The sequence below is a fragment of the Lycium barbarum genome, chromosome 9, assembly GCF_019175385.1.
Source record: "Lycium barbarum isolate Lr01 chromosome 9, ASM1917538v2, whole genome shotgun sequence".
Taxonomy (NCBI): Eukaryota; Viridiplantae; Streptophyta; class Magnoliopsida; order Solanales; family Solanaceae; genus Lycium; species Lycium barbarum.
The window spans coordinates 116,739,722-116,758,901 of record NC_083345.1 but is presented as its reverse complement, the minus strand read 5'-3'; the positions used below and the strand labels follow the sequence as shown (position 1 = coordinate 116,758,901).

At 35.1% G+C, this 19,180-nt stretch overlaps 1 pseudogene; it reads right to left on the bottom strand.

Annotated features, from left to right (window-relative positions):
- Nucleotides 1–9,414: 9,414 nt before the first annotated feature.
- On the bottom strand, nucleotides 9,415–11,734 carry LOC132612226 (F-box/LRR-repeat protein At3g03360-like; annotated as a pseudogene).
- Between the last annotated feature and the right edge of the window lie 7,446 nt (nucleotides 11,735–19,180).

The following is a 19,180-nucleotide window of genomic DNA, read 5'->3' as shown; positions in this document are numbered from 1 at the left end:
ATGGTGCGGAAGATGGATCGGAAGATGGTGAAAAGGATTTTCATGCCAATGATTTATGGAAAAACACTCATGAGCACAAGCTCCGATATACATAAAAGCTTGTCGCAGCACATCAATTTGTTTTCTTTCTCCATTCTGTGAACTTCTGAATCGCCATACTAACATTCCATGGGACATCCCATTTCCCTTTGACAATCTTCATTAAACCAAGTACAGTACAATAAGGATGATCTAAACCTTATTCCCATTCATCATTTTTATGTGAAACCAAAGTAGCAACCTTGTGAATCTATATAGAGAAAGAAAAACTCGGATTAGATTTCTGAAATATTCCGAGTTTTCATATCAGAATCAAGAAGCAGCTTGCTCCCACCTTGTGCCAAAAGAATGCAGCTTCCCATTTGTGGATTTGCAATCAGTCAGTTTAGAATCACTATCAATACAAGTGAATAGAACCGGCAAAAAACCTTTACAGATCAGTGAAAGAGGAATAAGATGAGTTAAACCGTGAATCCCAACAAGAAGTATAAGAACGGCAACTCCCAATAGGCAATAACCAAGCAAAAAAGACCATGGCAATTCCAGTAAAGGCATAAAGGTCATTCTATATTAGCTGTGGAAGAATTTTCAAAAACATAAAACTCACCCCATGCCTGATTAAACAATTTTCATAGCGCCTCGACAGAGCAGAAGGAGAAACAACAAATCGCACTGCAATAACACAAAAACCTTTAGGGATGAGTCAGAGGAAGAAGCTGAGTTAGACTGCTTATCAAAAAAAAAAAAGGAAGAAGATGAGTTACCGTGAATTCCGACAAGGATAAGTACGGTGATTCGCAATGACTGAACGAAAATGACCATGCTATCCTTAGCCTAAATATGAAAGACAACTCCAGTAAGGGTGGAAAAGACATTTCCTCAGCTGTATAAGAATTTTCAGTAATTATCCAGATGATTATATGCTGCCTTTTAAGTTCTTCCTATGTACACATATCTTAAAGGGAGCGCGCGGTATGCACTTGGGAGGGAGGACAACTTCAAGTAATTTCTACAATGCAGAAGGAATTAATTGTGTCGCAATGTCAAGAAATTGGATTATCTTCGAAAGTAATTTCTTAAAATATGTGAATCTTTTTTCCCCAGTTCAATCAAAGGTTCTGTAGAGTATTGTACCAACACAGCTATGATAATCTTTCATATTTAGTTTCTCACCTGTGATCTATTACATTGTAGGGGTGCTGTTAATAACTCCGAGCTGACTTTTCATGAATCCATGGTGCACTCTATGATAATCTTTGATATTTAACTTCTCATGTGTAATCTATTACATTGTAGCGATGATTTAAAAGCTGAGAATATGGCAGGAAGAAGAAAATTTCATGAAGCTGAATAATCATCTAATGCCTATTTACAGTAGAGAAATTCGCCAGAAATTTAGTAAAAAAACACCAGGAGTAGCCAGTACTTCTATAAATTTGAGCATACCTCATTGTAAGTATTTAGAGAGTTTGTTTAGAATCTTTTGTCTGGCTGGTGACACAGGGGTTTAATCCTTCAAGAATTGTCTTAGCGGCATTAATTGATGTTGCACGAAGATCATGTAAAACTTGTTACACCACACTGCCTTCTTCTTTTCCTTAGCTTCCACAGTTCCTCCATGTCTTATTAGAAACAAAGCTACCTATCAACAAAAAAAATTAATCTTAAGGCTTATATCCTCTACAAAATGTTGTCGTTAAGAACAAATGAGTAAGCTTTTTCTTCATCTAACATATGAAATTGATTTTACAAGTCTAATTTATAGCAGCAAAGAGCTTTTCTATTAACACAAAATATACGACTTAAAGAACCTAACGAACAACAATGAGCTTTTTCTATTAACATACATAAGATATACAATTCAAAGAACCTAATGAACAACACGGTAGTATCAAATGGCAGTAGTAATATTAGATGGCGTCGCACGTAATTACTTTAATCCCAGTAGTCACTAATCGGGTGTTGAGCTAAATTTTATTCACAAGTGCTCTTATGCTAATAGAGACGTTCCGCTGTTATTTAATCAAAACAGGAAATCATGGCCCACCTAATAGTGCCAACAACGAACTCTTTAGTTCAGATCAAAGTGAAACCCAGAGAAAGCTAAGTTGGAAAAGTTTACATGTGTCGTCATTTAAGGGAAGAAAACGGCTTTATGTGGCAAATGGAGGAGACAAAAATTTGTGAGTATGTACACGTGCTTGCTGAAACAGAAGTACAGTACATGTGTTTATTAAAAGGGCAAAAAAGTTCAATGACCAATGAAAAACATCGGCGTAAAAAAACATTCTATGGCTAGCACATCAAATTTGAGGATAGCAAGAGAAACCAATGCAAATTTGTTAGAATTCACAAGGCAAAACAAGTTTACACAAAAAAAATGATCTAACTGTTCAATTTTGTGAAGTTTTCTATGATCTAACTATTCAATTTTGTGTAGTTTCATTGAGGGTACAACTAACAGATGTTTTAAGGTTTACACAATCTAACATAGAAAGATGTGAATCACTGATCACCATGTCAACCAAGTACAATAAGGATGGTCTAAATCTTATTCCCATTGATCATTTTTATGTGAAACCTATGAATCTGTATAGAGAAAGAAAAACTCAGATTAGGTTTCTGAAATATCCCGAGCTGTCATATCAGAATCAAAAAGCAGATTGCTCCCACCTTTGTGTCAAAAGAATGCAGCTTTCCCTTTGTGGATTTGCAATCAGTTTAAAATCACTATCAATCCAAGTGAATGGAACTGCAATATCAGTATAATTGTATGATAAACATTAAACACACCTGTGGCCAACACATTAATAAAACAAGAAATCTCATCAAGAAACATCGCAAGCAACATTGCCCCTGTATTTCCTTCCTAGCACAAAGGACATTTACATGGTTCCTAAAGGCACGACAAATAAGTGATGCTGGAAACTATCTGTGTCATAGTTGCTTGCATTCCCTAAATTATTTATTTATCACTTTTCTCTCTTGAAACACTGGAAACCAAAAAAAAAAAAAAGGCAATGCTAATTAACGAGCAATCGAACATACACTATGTCTGACAAATATTAGCAGAGATCAGAAAAATGATAATCAGCTTACCCGGACCTCGATATGTTTCAGCACAGAAATTCCACTTCTCTAATACCTGACCAGAGGCGTTGCTCATGATTACAAGAAGCACCCTTTGTAGCTTTCCAGCTTCCAAGCACTCTACATGAATATGGTCTGAACCAATCAATAACTTTGACAAAATTTAGAACTTAGCAGCGAGTAGTGCACTGAAGTTCGAAATGAATGTGTTAAAACACATAGTGTTGTTTTAAGTCAATTAATTAATGCTATAAGAAATTAAGAATCATCAATCAAATTGAGGATTTGTATAAAATGTTTTTATGGGCATCATGACCTCCTCGTACAATGTCCCAATTATTGAAAAGAAATGAGGTAATATATATTGAACAACTTGAATATGGAGAAGCAACATAATATGGAGGAATTTTCTGTCAATACATCAAGATACTGGCTTAGTAGCAGAAGAAAATTTTAAGCAAAATTCAGAGATCAGGGTTGGAACAGTCGCTGCGCAATATAAATTAAAAAACACAAAGCAACAAAGATAGTTCTGTCGACAATCCGACGTTGGGATCCAGAAAATACTTCAAAAATCATAGGGCATATTTGGATTCAAGACCAAGGAGAGAAGTATGATAAGATTAATTTTTGGCCCAGGAGCCCATTTGGCTTCTCTCACCAATCAAGCCAAAATTTGCTCAGGAATTTCACCGAACAATTCAGCTGGAACTTTAACACCTTCCTCTCCTTCACCTTTTAACCCAACCAAACTAATGGAAAAATGTAAAACAACCAAACTATCACTAGAGAAGCCAAGTAGCAATGTAGAATACAAATTTAAACCTGAAATTCAAATAATAACTAAAAAATTTAAAATATAAATGCAAGAAACAAGATAGTACAAATCGAAACGGGTACCAATTTGCTAAGTTTGGAGTACAGAGAAGCTTCCGAAGTGAGCGTTTTTTAAAGAGAGTCCAAAATTCACAGCACGTGTACAGGCAAAACGCTAGGCATGACGATTTACAGCTCTCCTGAGCCCAACCCAAAAACGAAGGTCGACAAAAAGGAAAACCAAAAGGAGGGAACAACAAGAGTGAAACAGAGGAAACGTACCTTAGACCAGAGGAGTTTTGCCGCCTCTGAACGGTGAAAGACCAATATAGCCTACCAAGCAGGCATGTTGACCCTGACCTGCTTGCTTATTGCCGCTTATTTATTAATTAATAGTAGATAGTAGATAGATATGTGATGAGGTGTTGATTGAATAAAAAACTAATCCTAGAACCAACTCAAAAGCAGCAACTCGCTGACATGGCAGGAAAAGCATCCAATTTAAAATCTCAAAACTAATCCTAGAACCAATTCAAAAGCAGCAACTCGCTGACATGCCAGGAGAAGCATCCAATTTAAAATCTCAAAACTAATCCTAGAACCAACTCAAAAGCAGCAACTTGCTGACCAGGAGAAGCATCCAATTTAAAATCTCAACATCAGAAATTATAATTTTACTACATTGTCATGATATGAACATATCCTCCGTCATATCACCCATAAACAACAAAAAATGCTTGACCACCAAAGGATGTGGTGTGGTGGATTGGGCTGCTCTTTCCTTAACCAGAGGTCTCGTGTTCGAGTCCTGGGTATGACAAAATCCTTAGTAGGGAGTGCTTTCCTCAGAATTGGGCCCTGTGGGAAACCAAAAAAAAAGTGCTTGAGATATAAAAAAAAAAGTGTCATACTTTCACGCTTTTATACATAGCTCCTCTTCAGAGACTTGCAAACTTACATTAGGGGTGTCCAATCTAATGAATGAAAATGTTTTTTCCACAAAAAATGTTTTCTTGGAAAATAAGTGATTTTTTGGTAAATAAGCAGAAACTACTTGTTACTATTTGTTTAAATTCTTTTATAACTACCAAATCAAAGTATTTCTATTGTTTATCATGACTTTAACTAACCAAAGTACATTTTTAAAGAGTACTTTATTTAATATTTTGCCTTATTTTATTTTCACCATATGTTTTGGGAGATTTTCCTAAGTTGCCCGCCTGCCAAAATTGGTCCAAAACCTTTAGATGAAATGAGCAGTGAAATACTAGAAAAGTAGAAGTTCACGACAGTAACTGGGGAAAGTAAAAAATGTTCTTGAGATGGCATACTAATAAGAAAATAAGTGAATAAGTAGAAACTTCATCATATGTTTATTTCAGCAAAAGAAATGTGTCGATCATTACAGTCTCTATTCCCTTAAACAAAGGGAAAAGAACAAACAAATGAGAAAGCTGTATACAGACATTTTAAAACGTTTATACATATGCAGAAACACAGCAGAAATTTTTAGGTAGAAGCTTGATTCATATAAAAAAATGTGTTAATGCAGAACAAGCTGTCTGGAACAAAATGACTTGGAGAGATCCAATACAACAATACATGTTTCAAAACAGTGCTAGTTGCAGAAATTACAAGTCCAAGTAAAAGTAGCTTCTGCACCTTTTTTTGGGTGTCACGATAGCTTAGCTTAATGTGACATAAACACATGCCCAATTTGTCGAATAAACATGTCATATCGGCATCACCAGACTCTGCCTTTCCAAGTACGCAGTTTCTTTTATAGTTTTATTTCCCTATTGAACTTTTGTTTTGTGCTAAATTAGGTAAAAGCTCAAACATTATACATCCTTCGAAGATTTTCAAGACAGCAAAGACTTAGGTAATAAGAGACTTTCCTCGTCTATTAATGCAATCTACTATTATGAAAAAGTAATTGCAATCTACTATAATAGGTACCAGATTACTGACCAATAGGCAGCCAGATGTCTCAAAGTAAGGATAGCAAATCACAGTAGATTATGAGTCGGGAATCACTTTATAGTTTGACAGTTTTAGAAGATGGTAACAGATAAAAAACATTAGGCACATTCCATTTCCAACTCACTCTTAGAACGGTAATCTCAAAGGCATAAATGATTTCTTGGGTGTATATTTATTAACTTCAGTATATCAGTAAAACTACCCAACATTTCTGAAGGACAAACCATAAACAATGATGCAGCGGTAATAAGTTCAGGAGAAAATCAATGCTGTAGCTAAAATTTGTGGAAGAAATCCGTAAAAGATACAAAATGACAATAAACGACAAATTTGAGCAAAAAAGACGAAATAACTTTCACTACTTACAGACAAGAAAACTTCAAGTGCAAAACACATTGCTTGCATGAGGACTAAGTTTCCCACAGTAAAATCCTAGTTTGAACTCACAGTTCTGTCAGGTTTCTCTCCTTCCTGTTAACTTAAGAAGTGGATGATGCATTAATATTCTTACTTTTCAATAGGGATTACAAGGGATAATAAGTTAAACTTCAATAAACAATGTTACCTTTCCCCAAGCTTCATAGTCCTTTGTCATACCAATAACTTCCAGGCTTCAAAGGAAATCCATTAACAATCAGCTGCTCTGGTCGGAGCTGATTAGCAGAACATTCTTTCTCTGCTTTCATTATTCACTTCACTTCCGAGGGACTAAGCCATGTTTGCCAATTTTGAGCCTCTTTGACTCATCAATTGGCTCACCTTTGAACTTACACATTTGCGAACCCCCCCAACGCCCACACCGGCATTGAACCCATTGCTCTGAGCACACAGTCGCTGCAATACTCTCGAAAAACAATGTCTACCACTTCTCTTTAAATCTATTAACAGTATTGAAAATTGACCATAGGGGCTCTTCTTCCTTATTGGTTGAATGCTTCAAGAGGGGTTGTGCTCAGATCCTGGGGACACTGAGGAGGAACGTGATGAAAAAGCAGGGTTCCATAGTACAAACACCTGGTGTTCTGAACTACCTGAAATTCTTGGACTTTGACTTTGTGGACTGGTCACAGCAGCAACCAGAGATATGTGCAACGGGATTGAATCACCGGGATCTTCTTGATTCTAAAAGAGGTCTGCTATACATATCGTGGGAATTGCACCAGAATTCACATCAAGGGGTTCTACTCTACGAAGCTCATATAATATATTGAGTAACTCTAACACTATTGAGTAATCCAGGTTAGCACCTTCCTCAATGAGGAGAACTCCTGGAGGAAGCAACCTCCATACCATTGCCCTCCAATTCTTTATTTAGAAAAAAAAAAAGTGGGAGAGAGAACCTATTTTAATTGCTGTGAAAGGAATAAGTACTAACAACTCCTTCGATACAAACAAATATTTTAAAGTTTCTTTTCCACCAATAAAAAATAACATAGGCCAAAGAAATAAGTCCTTGGACACATATGTACTATTTTGGCAAAATGATTTTCAATCTTGAATTTTCAAAGTGTGAAAACATAATCAACATCAGCAATATGAATAGAAATCACAAAACATATAGAGCAATCCTTCGTAAATGTTGACTCGAGAAATACACTGTTACCTGCAAATGAAGAACTACTAATAACCCCTCTGATACTTACAATTACAATCCTAATCTTGTCTATAAAGTACAAACCAGTTTCAAACATAAAGTAGCAGATGTTAAGTATATGTTGTAATCAATACAACTGTTAGGGGACAAAGATAATCAATAAGAAAAGATAACGAAGCGTGTGGAGAGGATCTTGGAAGGCTTAGGAACTCCTGTTCCATTTTAACATAATGATGAGATGTAACAGCCCCTTTGAATCTGGCAGTAATGATGAACTTTTCTAGCACGGTTGCATGCTTGAGCAAATATTTTACCAATGACAGTAGTGTCTTATTTTTACTTAGTGGTCCAAAACAGTCAATGAACTTTATGGTCTTCAGATGTAGCAATGAGCAGTTAAAATAATGTGTCTCAAACCTCCTGCTCTGTTCATCCTCATTTGTGTACTTCGACAGTAGTTCCTGTAGGAAAGAATCCGCTAAGTTAACTAGTTATTCTGCTTTGGAAGGAGAAAGTGAAGAAGTTGATTATGGACATAATAAAAGGTTTATGAAAGATTCAAGGAACATCTCAAGTGCTTAGGAAGTGTTACAAAGTGGTTCATGCAAACAACAAAAAATGTTTCTAAGCTTCATTGAATTTGATGATTTATTCCCCTCGCATGAAGGAGAGTACTATCCCTTTTTGAACTTCTTTTCAGACAACTACAAAAAAGTTAGACTGTAGAATTGGCATACTCATAGAATCAATTTTGATAGTAACAACATGAGATTTCTGTCAAAGCAACTCAAGCTGACTGTAGAATTGGCATACTCAGAATCAATTTTGATAGGTACAACATGAGATTTCTGTCAAAGCAACTCAAGCAGACTGTAGAATTGGCATATTCATAGAATCATATTTGATAGTGACAACATGAGATTTCAGTCAAAGCAACTCAAGCTGAACTATTTTCTCGACAAAAAGAAATCAAGAGAACAAGAGAGTTCTTCTAAACAACTAATACAAACTAAGAACAATAAGCACGCTGCTGCAGCAGATTTAGCCAAGAGACACCATCAACTTTCAAGACCAAAATACAGATTCTGTAATCCACACAAAACAGCATTCAAATGAAATTTCCAGAATTTGAATGACGCATTCCCTGAAGCAATTGCTGTGAACACATTGAGAAATACTCACGGATAGCAGTTCCAGACAAGGATAATTTGGACGAGGTGCCATAGTGAGAAGCTTTTCTGGTGATATTAGCATATGGTGTCTTTAACGTTGCATTAGAAACATTTGGATGAAAGCCGACTCTTTACTTATTGTGAATGCTGTCAAGGGAGTTGCAAAATCATCTTTGCACCATGAAACCATTATTGAAGAGATTAAAAAGTTGATTCGAGGTGAAGTCAAGGTGACACATTTCATTGACCAATCAGAATTGCCTTCCCGGGTCTATAATTGCCTCAAGTTGTCTGATTTTGGACCTTTTGAATAACAACCAAGAAGATCATAGATGTAAACCAGATATTGGACATTTTAGAAAAATATTTCATAATTGATTTAGCAAAAATTATGTTTTAAATCTATTGGTTACTTAGTGAAAAGAGATTGAAAATATTTATCAAACTAATATATCATATATTTGAAATAAATTCAGAATTAAATTGAATAGATGCGTCTGGGAAGAATTCGCTTTGAAGAAAATAAACCCTAGATACGCAAGTCGCTCACAATTGAATCAATGTAAATTTTTTAATAATACCTAAAGTTGGGGATCTATCAATAGTTAATGTTGCACTAATCCCCAATCAAAGGTGAAAAATCATCACAAACCTTCATTATTTCTTTTCTACTCCAATTTCTGGAGTATACCAGATAAGCCAATCTTTAGATGGGTAAAGTCACCAAGTGGATGCAGAGAAGAAATTCTTCATCTTTAACTCACTACCAAGAGAAGCTAGAGGAAACTTAAGGGTTGACCAGTGGCAGCTCCCTTCCTTCAGAATTCGAACTTCCCAGTTAGATCCTTACTATCAACTCCCGTGTTACTTGAGAAAACTACTCTCCGCAAGTTAGAAGCTATTGTTGTAAAGCTCATTAAGTACTTAAGCTAGTTATATTCCACATTGTAAATGGGAGTCCTCCTCCTATACAAAAACCCTATTTTTGCTTATAAATTAGAGGTTTAGCTCCTACACTTTAGTCATAGATTGAACCTCATTAATCTTCTCTATATTGAGGATTCAGTTCCATTCTTACCTTTTTTGAACAGGCGAGCCAGTCAAGTCCCCTATTTGGCACATTTTATCACTATATATAAAATATACTACTGGTGTGGTGCTCAAGATCAGAAATATGTTGATATATATATATATATATATATATATATATATATATATCATCTTCTTCCACTAATAGTTGTTTGATATGGGTAACATGAAGTAACAAAAGTATAGGCCAAAAAGAAACTTACTCTTAGTTTGTGATTGTACCCGTGCCAGTCAATGACCAATGTCTCAAGATCCGGTGAACTCTGCAAAAAGCTGCAAATTCCAGGAAACTCCAACGGATTTAAGGTTGTGCTAAGTTTTAAAAATTTCCGGCTTGATGGTGGAGATTGCCACCCTTTCAACTCAAGGATGGACAGGCACTTACAGAACAAAATAGACAAACCAGAATATGTCAAAACAAGGAAATATGACATACTTAATAAATGAAATGCAAGTTGTTGAATAATTCATAAAAACAGCTTGGACTATGCGACTGCGGTTTGCCACATCAACGTGTACATGGTTGGTTTGAGAATCCAAAGATGGACCTTTATACACTTGGAAAAGCCCATCAACATGACTTAAATAGTATGGTCAATGCAAATCAATCAAAATTTTACATGTTGTTCTGTCCATTGCAAATTCTTTATTTTCACAGTTCATCATCCAAAATTTTGTGCAAAAGGTCTTGTTCCAATCTCCTTCCACTATCCATCCATATTGTCCAGGACTCATGAGAAATAAGGCTTTAGTACTTCACAACTTAGTTACAGATTATCCTAAGTAATGGCACTGATAATGTTACTAAACATATGGATTCAATAGGAAATAAAAAGTCTCAAGATCTGATAAACTCTATAGGAAGCTGCAAATTCCAGGAAACTCCAACTGATTTAAGGCTGTGCTAAGTTTTAAGAATTTCAGTCTTAATGGTGGAGACGGCCAGCCTTTCAACTCAAGGATGGACAGGCACTTACAAAAAGAAAACCAGAATATGTCGAAACAAGCAAATATATAAATAAAATGCAAATTGTTGAATAATTTATAAAAACAAGTTGGGACTATGCGACTACGGTTTGTCACATCAAAGAGTTCATGGTTGGTTTGAGAGTCCAACAATGGACCTTTAAACACTAGGAAAAGCCCATCAACATGACTTAGATAGGATGGTCAATGTAAATCAATCCAAATTTTACATGTTGTTCTATACATTGCAAACTCCTTATTCTCAAAGTTAATCATCGAAAATTTTGTTCAAAAGGTCCTGTTTCACTCTACTACCACTGTCCAACCATATTGGCCATGAGAAAATAATTCTTTAGTACTTACCAACTTAGTTATCAGGTTATCCCAAGTAGTGGCACTGTTAATGTTACTAAAATGATAATGCAAGAGCAAATAAAAATTTCCTAAAAAAATTTCTGAATTTTGGAAAGTGAAGAGTATGAATAAACCTCTATGCACCAGGTACCCAATTCAAGATTTTCGACATGGGCAACACCATGAAGAAGTTCCTTCAAATAGCTGCACTCCTTCTCCAAGTTGCGTTCTTCACCCTCAGAATCAAGGTTCAAACAAAGGATTGCAGTAACAAGTGATGCCACATTTCTCTGCACGATGCGTATCTCAGTGCACAATCCCAAAAGTTCCAACTTTTGTATATGGGGGGCTAATATTTCGAGGCAAAGGTCATGATTCTCATCGTAGTAGTCACGTATGGTCAATTCTCTGAGCTTCACATAACTAATTTTCAAACTCTGTATGCCCCAAACTTGATTTAGTTCCAAGCACCCTCCGTCAAGTCCATGAACCCAAATGAAAGAAAAATGAGACTACTCCAATGAACACTACCAAGAGGGTTCAGTTGACAGTGCCATAAAACCGAATTCCTCAGCGACGTATTTCTATATGCAAACTGAGGAAACTCATATTTTTGGTCATTTATCCACATAATTCCAAGTGTAAATTCTTCAACTCTAGTAGCAAAATGTACCCATAAATCAACGTGTTTAGCATAACGCTCATCGTACCTAAGGCACCACACCTTAATTGTCCTGATTTTATGGCAAGACTTCCAATAAAAAAGTTCTCTGTGGATGGAAGCTAGGTAATCAAGAGTGTCCTCTTTGCTGTCACTGACTGGGAAAAAAAAATAGAGTGATGGTGGAACGGACATCCAAAGGTACCGCCATCGCCTAGATAATACGCTCATTCGCACAACTTGTTTTCGTTCAGGCAACAAAGTGAGGATGTGAGTTAGAATTGAGTCGGGTAAATCGCTGAGCCGGTCCGTGATTTCCATGGAGTACAATACAACCTTCAAATTGCAGTTTGGTAAAATTTGAGGGATATCAAATTTGAGTACAACGTTCCAATTACAGCATAACCAACAATGACGGTTATTAGAGTGATGGTGTTCTGGCTCCTTTATTAGATAGTTTTACCTCCTTAATTGAACCAACTTGGGCAGGATGGCGGGAAACCAAACGAAATGCTCACCTCATGTAAAGGCTTATGGCCAAATTGAAGAGTAATTTGCAATTTGAAGCCTTGATGTATCCACACTTTTGTCATTTACAACTTATTCTATTTTCTTTTATGTAATTTACACTTTGATCTCTTTAATTCATTGCACAACTACTAAAATTCTCTTTTCTCAATGATTTACAAGGATAAAATAGAATAAAAGGAATATATTTTAAATAGGGAAAAAGTACCCCTGAACTATACCGAAGTTTCAGGACACACTTTATCTTTACAGAGATTTTATTAACCCTTAAGCTTTTTTTCTGTATTTCTTTGCACCTTATGTGCTGACGTGGACCCAAACCTCAGTTACAACCGATATGGTTTGAGGAATACTGTTGAAAGGGAAAAAGCAAAAAGGGCAGCTGATTCTAGTTCACTCATTTCATTTAAGATTTGTTAGGATTCTTTGGTGTAAGTTCCTTGGATTGGACAAGGCATGTAGTACATGTTGCGATGAAGGAATAGCCTAAACCAACGGAACGATCCTTATCCAACGCGGCGTGTCCAATTCGATTTTGGACTTTATTTGGAGATTCGGCTTGTGGTCAAATTCTAACACTATATATACCGGAATATGAAAAAATTAAAAAAATATCTGAATAACGTTTTCCTCCCTACCGAACACACCCCAAACTTATAAGTATTGATTTTCTTGAAGAGTTCCCCAATATGAATAAAGCCATTGGACACAAAATGGGGTCAAAATAGAACTTGGACCACTAATGCATCAAATCTTATATCATAGACCCAGTATGCACTCTTCTTTCTTAAAACAACAAAAAAGGAATATATATTATAACTAATGGAGTACTGTTATAAAACTAAGCTAAAAGAGTAACAATAGTAAAGGATGAACACAATAGAAATAGAGAAACAAGAGAGGAGAGATTTCTTATTCATCCAAATGTGTTCAAGTGTATACAATATGAAAACTTATGCCTCTATTTATAGTGCTACATATAGGCATACAAAAGGGTAACAATAAACATGTCATTCAATATATGAGATAATGGAAGAACCATTAAGATGGTGGAAGATAATGGAAGAACCATTAAAATGGTGGAAGCTAATGGAAGAGACATTATATTTGAGATCATGGAGGAAGTGGGAATTTATTTCTAGAGTGGTGGACATCCACACCTATTTTTCATAACACTCCCCTTGGATGTCCATGTCTTAATAGATGATGTGTCTCGTTAAAACCTTACTAGGAAAAACTCAGTGGGAAAAAAATCTCAGTGAAGGAAAAAGAGTACACATATTTCGTAATACGCATTGCTAGCTGCCTCATTAAAAACCTTGCCAGGAAAACCCGGTGGGACAAAACCTCAGCTAAGGGAAAAAGAGTACAGCGCGTATTATACTCCCCCTGATAAAAGTATCACTTAATTCTTGGAGACAACACATCCAAATCTTGTATATCAACTTCTCAAATGTCGAGATTAGCAATGCTTTACTGAACATGTCCGTCAACTTATCAATCGAGCGTATTTGTTGAAAACCTATTTCATATTTCTGTTGAAGATCATGTCTGGAAAAGAACTTTGAGGAATGTGTTGTATTTTGTCTCCTTTGTTATATCCTTCTTTCGATTGAGCTATGCAAGCTTCATACAATATTGTTGAAATCTTCATTTCCAAATAAACATCATATTATTGCAAAATGTATTGAATTATTGATCTCAGCCAGACACGTATTCCTGAATTGCTCTGTATAAGTATCAACAATTGACTGCCATGTCGAACGTCATAGTGTGGTAGTATCCTCACATGCAAATCAGTACTTGCTTGAAGACCAAACTTTATGTAATAATACAAATAATGCTCTGCATTTACATAACCAACAAAACCTTGATAATAATTGTTAGGACAAACAAATCTATATTAATAATTTCTTTTGCAGTATGCAATACAATATACTCATCATTATCATTAGGTCAAAATGATGTTTATTTATATTTAGCGACATCACAACCATTGGGTACTCAATGGAATCGCTTTGACCTATATAAAGATTTGTTGAAGCTTTATTTTCATAAACCTTAAATGCTTCAAATCAATTTAAATCCCTACGGATTTTCTTTCATTGTCTATATACATATTGACAACAATGAATTATACGCATTCAAACTTTTCATATATTGTCAGACTGATAAGAAACCCCATTGTATCCACCACAGGAGAGTACATACGTCTCCATACAATAATGTCAGGACTTTTGCGAAAAATCTTTATGCCACAAGGCACAAGCCGTACTTTATTTTTACGGTTTTTATTTCTCATTTGTACCCCACTGACATTATACCTTGAGATCATCGGACTATAGGTCCAAAACATCACTTTTCCAAGTGAAACAAAATATACTTGAACTGCGTATTTTATTTGACCAATCATTATATCTATCCATATTCTTTGACAGATTTGAATTCAAGATCCTCATCACCATTATAATATTGAGCGCTACATTATTTCAAAGATACCGTCGACGGTTATTTGATATCGGTTCCAATGCGACATAACTTATTGAGATCTCTTCATTTTTTATCAATTTCAGGTACCTGAACCTTTCCCAAGGTTTTATGAAGGTTATTTCGTGGTGCTCTTTAAAGCACTTGCCTCATTATATGACCATCTTGATCATTTGCTCCTCTCCTTCTTCAAGGAGTTCTATCTTTGGAACCGATCGGTCTATCGCCATAGACTCTATTCTTCGAGGATTTTAATTCTAATTGGAATTGGAGCACTTACGGCTGGAATATAATATTCACTTTTGGGTTAGTAAATGCATCTGGTAGTTAACTTGAATTATCTTTTTAACGAGGATCATACCAGTGATAATTCATTACATATACCTTATTTTCCAGCTGCTTATCATCCCTCCCCCTAATGTTAGGAAATCTAACATTTACCTCCCAACCTAATTTGGGGACCCATCTTTGTGCGTTGTGGTGGAACAATTAAATCATATACCGCACATTCAAATTTCTAGACGGGAATTACTTGGTTCCTGACCCTGAACCAACCTCGAGGAGAGAATCATTACTTGTTGGCTTGATGCTTACAAGTGCTGCTACATATTAAATAATATATCTCATCCCAAATTTCATTTGAGAGTTTGTTCTCATAACTAAGAGTTTAGCTATAATTGGAGGCATAAAATTTCTGCTAAACCAACTTGGAATAAACCAGCATTATCAACATCATTTCATAATTTGGAATCGTGCTCTTAATTTAAAAGTTTGAGCAAACAACCTTGCGAAAATCAAATTGCAAGTTGATATCAAATGCACATGTGACCATAACATAGATGCATCTATTAAAATCATATGATAGTAAATCGGTCCACATGGCAGGCGACTGGGCCCATATATATATATATATATATATATATATCACCTTTTATATGTTTCAAATTTATGGGATACAATCCCAACCTTAACTGGTAAATTAATAAATTTGTCATCATGAGAACAAGCAGCACAAGAGAATTCTTGAAGAATATTTTATTTTTTCAATATATAACCACATGAATTCTCAATTATTTTCACATTAGATCTGAACCGGGATAGTCAACCGGTCATGCCAACCTTCGCATTAGATCTGAACCGGGATAGTCAACCGGTCATGCCAACCTCCATAGCATGTGATTCCATCATGCTTATATTTATGTGGTACAAATTCAAAGGAAAAACGGGCAACATTTCACATACATTTTGTTCCCCCGCTATAGTTGTAGTAATATGAAGATATTAAAACTTTCCCATAATTTATAGTCTCAATATAATTCATATTTGGCCAACGCCTTTGAAACTTAAAAAAGTTTCTTTTGAGACTTACTACAATACCAATATTATGAACAATTTCATTCCTCCGGGTGGTAACAAATTAGCTTTTTCAGAACTCCCAATTAACTATGTACTACCACATATTGCATAATGCCATCCATATGGTGAACATCTCCTCTCAGGGAGTAATTGTCATTATGGTCATGGTCAAAACCTTTATAGGCAATATTTATTTCTTGCTATTACCCTTCAACAATTCGTGATAAGGCATACCACAATATTTATGAGGTACTAAAAATACGTGACCAATGACCGTTTATGCCAATATAAAATTTCTTTATTTTTCTCAAACCTCCCGTAAAGACGAGTCGCGGTATTTATCCAACCAAACATGAGCACGTCCTTATCCATAATGTATTCACATTTCACTTTCAAAATGGGCGAGCATTCACGATGCTCATTACAAGTTACATGCTCTTCAAGCAGTGGACTAACTTCATAAATTTTATAATAAGCCCTTTGTCATGCCTTGACATTTATCATAATTATATGACCCACCTCAACATCACCTTGAATTGTCTTCCTTTATTTTGATGGAAGATTTATAAAAGTTTATCAAATTAGGTCACACGATAACCGTGTGCCTAATAACCTTTCATATCATATTAATGACAAAAATTACCTTCACCTCTAGAAGAACCACTTTAAGAACCCATAATGTTCTTCCTCTTATATTACCACAATGATGATTATCATTATTTTGTCATTTGTCACGCCCACGTTCATTCGTTTAACCACTTGGTCCAATTTAGAATTATTATGCACCGCTACCACATTCCCCTCACGGAATGGATCATATCAATTGGGCGGGCTTCAAGATTTTTCATCAAATACACATTATTTTGCCTTAGTTATCATTGCATCATCAATATAGTGCATCGGACTTAGACCCAACGTCTTATCCATATAAAAGCGTGATAGGCCATAAATTGATGGGACACGAACCCAACATTTTATCATCATGGTGCACTAAGACTCTAACCCGATGTCTTATTCTCTTGGTGCGATAGGACTTGAATCCATCGTCTTACCCTCAACCCATGTCATAATAGGCGAAAGTGTACTATGACTCATGCCTCGAGCCTTTGGAAAAATCATCATTTCTTGTCTTAGACATAAGTACATTAAATCAAAACATGACTTGAAATATAAACATTTTTTAAGGGTCACATTATTAAATTAATTTGTCTCCGGACGGGATAGACATTAAGGGACAAATCTGCTATTTCACTCACTTCGTGCTCTAGATTTGTTTTCATCATTCCTTTCCTACAACAAAATATTAGTACATTTCGACAAACATAAATACTATAGAGCAAGATAAAGAACCATGAAAAGGAGCATGTCGGCCAATGTCTAACCATTACATAGAGATTTCACATATGCAAATTTTCTTGTGAAATTAACTTACCATTAGCATATCCTTTTGCAAACACACACAGAAAAAATAATATAATGCACATATCACAATGAATTAAAAGTAAGCATATCAGTAATAACATTTAGTGACAATTATTTTCCGCCTCTGGAAAGAATCCTTTCATGAGAAAAGTCTTGTTGGCAAAACAAACTTCTCAAGTTTATCAATTATTTAATTATTAATTACAACCAGTTTCATAATTATAAGCTTTAATATACACCAAGACTATTACTATTTGACATGCAAAAAGTATTTTCGTATCGCATCCGATGGCTATAACCTAACTGTCAATAAGCAAATTCCATAATAAAAGTGTGGAAAACAAATCTATAGTAAATATTGCATAAACCATAATACTAATACCAAGAAGGCTGGAGATTTATTTTTGCTTACGAGTTGGGAATAAATAGAGATGTGGCTTACCATATTTCCACTCATACCAAAAGGATCTTTGTTCTTTATTATTTTTCTTGTAGCTAATGTGGAGATCAAACTCAAATAAGCGGACGAAGAAAATTATATACCTTCCTCCAGGGGTTTGGGGTGCAGAGAATAGTTAGCCAATACATATAACCTTCGGTTCTTTTGCAATCTAAATTCAATTACTGCAATAATTTGTGAGTCTCGTGCTGATAACGTGTTATAAAACTAAGCTAAAAGAGTAACAATAGTAAAGGATGAACACAATAGAAATAGAGAGACAAGAGAGGAGAGATTTCTTATTCATCCAAATGTGTTCAAGTGTATACAATATGAAAACTTATGCCTCTATTTATAGTGCTACATATAGGCATACAAAAGGGTAACAATAAACATGTCATTCAATATATGAGATAATGGAAGAACCATTAAGACGGTGAAAGATAATGAAAGAACCATTAAAATGGTGGAAGCTAATGGAAGAGACGTGATATTTGAGATCATGGAGGAAGTGGGAATTTATTTCTAGAGTGGTGGACATCCACACTTATTTTTCATAACAAGTACAAATTTATATCTGTTGTCACAAAAATCATGTATCAAAATATATTTACTTAAAATTCTGAATATGTCCCTACTACAATTTATATCGATTTTCTTGAAAGAGTTCTCCAAGATGAATAAAGCCTTTCGAAGCAAAATGGGGTCAAAATAGAACTTGGACCACGAATGCATCAAATCTTATTTCATGGACCCAAATGCATAAAAATGGTCACTTATATTTAAGAGTAGGTTCAAAATATTCTCTTAAGTATGCAATCCTCTAAAGTTTATCAAAACTTAATACCTTTAGTCTCCGTCAAATATTTATCAAACTTTGTCTTTTAGATTTCACAATAACTATGAAAAGAAGAAAACTAGTGGGAGATCACATTTAGTACAATTTTTGCAGTTTTCGCTTTTTTTATTTATTATTAGAGTCTGGCGCAGTTCTTTAAGGTGTAATTTCTGTTATTTTTTAAAATATGTTTTTAGTGCCGTGTTGCATATTTTACATTAGATGGGGCTATCTTGATGTTTATGATTAAATCTTTTCCCCCACTATTTTCATCGAATCTAGAACATAAATTGTTAAATACTTTTACTAGAGATTAAAAATATTTATTTTTGACAAATTTAAAGAA